The following is a 1852-nucleotide window of genomic DNA, read 5'->3' on the forward strand; positions in this document are numbered from 1 at the left end:
AATCGCCCGCGTCGGACAGTCACTTGCGCCACTCCTGCCTACCTTGTGTGTGCGTCCTGTAATTTGCTAACTATTTTTACTTATAACTTAAAAAATAAGCTTCAGATAAAATTTTGATAAAGGAAAAATAGTCTTAAAATGATGTCAAGAACACGGTATTTTAAAGACAAACGGTTGTTCTGAATCACCCTATATATTGACATTAAGTTAATTTTCTTATCTTTTCACGTTTGGGCTTTTCGGTGAAAGTTGGTGTTTGTAAAGATTAGCAACTACAGTGTGGCTCAGGCCGAACGTTCTCGAAACGGTAGCCGCCATCTTGTGAACAATCATAACGGTCTCATCCTTTCGCGCGCGTGGTGTCCGTGGTTGCGTAGTAAATTTATTATCACAAGTTCGAAGTAATGTGCAGTAATGGCAGTATCACACGCTCCGGCAGTATGACCATGGAACGTGACTATTTGAAATTTCTTACGCTCGAACAATTACATAGCGAGCTGAAGAAACGGGATCTGCCGAGAAGCACAGATCCACAAATCTGTATCAGTAGATTAATTAAATTTGAAGAAGAGTGCGGTGCCTCTAGGTCTCACGTTAATGAATCCTCCAAGACGACAGGTGATCTGCCGGACTCGAAGAAAGAAACAGTGGACACGAACCCTCAACAAAAAGACTCGTTGGAAACTGTTATCCACTTGCTCACTCAACAGGTGGCGGGGCTGCAGAATCAGATGGCCGAACAGGTTGCGGAATTGCGTAGTTGTCAGGTATCACTACATCAAAATGTTATGCAGCTAAAAAGCAGCAAGCTTTCATACTCCACAGCCAGCGATAAATAGTGAAGTGCCTAATATGTTTTACACCGGATTGGGTACCCTGTCGGTGAATATGACAAAGTTGCAGACATCGGCGCCGAGTGCACCATTCATGCCTCACGCGGCGATATCATTCAGTTCGGCGTGCCGGGCATCTACACGGCATCAAACGATCTGACTAACCCTCAGGCGGTCAAGATTTTAGCAAGCCAGCTTCCCACCTTTAGTGGATCGACGGATGAAGACATCGAATTATGAATGAATGAATGAATGAATGAATTCGCTATTTATTGAGCGCTCCAGGATGTGAGTCCTCTCAAGCGCTAAGACATCATACAAGCAGTAAAGAACAAATTATGCGTAACAATACAGTATAAATTGAGATAAAATGCAACAAAAACATAACAAAAAGAAAAATAAAGGTAATAAAATAAAATACAAGTAAAAACAAAAATCAAAGTTAAAAATCAGAATAAGAGACATAGCATAGTAATAATGGCAGACTTCGCATACAAATAAAAAGGGTATAGCCAGGTGCTGATTATTGACTTAGCCTAAAGACACCGCGAATATGTGCATTGAGCCATGCTATAAGTTCATAGAACCCAATAAATACCCAAATAGTTTCCGTTTAAACTCTCCCAGCGTAGGGACCCCACGAATATCCGGCAAAATGCTGTTCCACAGCCCCGCCGCCGAGCATCTAAAAGAGCGCTTATAAAACTCGGTGCGGCACTGAGGGGGCACTAGGGTGTCATCACTGATTCTGGTGGCGCGCATGCTGCAACTGCTTATATACTTATGTTCAGAGCAGAGAACTGCAGGTAATCCAGTGCGCAAAATTTTAAAGATTAGACAGCTAACAAGGTATAATCGCCTAGCTTTTATCTTGAGCCATTTAAGTTTTACGTAGTAATCTGTGACGTGTTCATCCCGTTTTATGGGGAAGATGTATCTGATACAGGCGTTAAGAGCTCTGTAGAGTCTTAAGTCCTGCTCCCCAGTGGCGTCCGTCATTACAGCGCAGCAGTAATCAA

The sequence above is a fragment of the Wasmannia auropunctata genome, unplaced genomic scaffold, assembly GCF_000956235.1.
Source record: "Wasmannia auropunctata unplaced genomic scaffold, wasmannia.A_1.0 LD336085.1, whole genome shotgun sequence".
Lineage (NCBI taxonomy): Eukaryota > Metazoa > Arthropoda > Insecta > Hymenoptera > Formicidae > Wasmannia > Wasmannia auropunctata.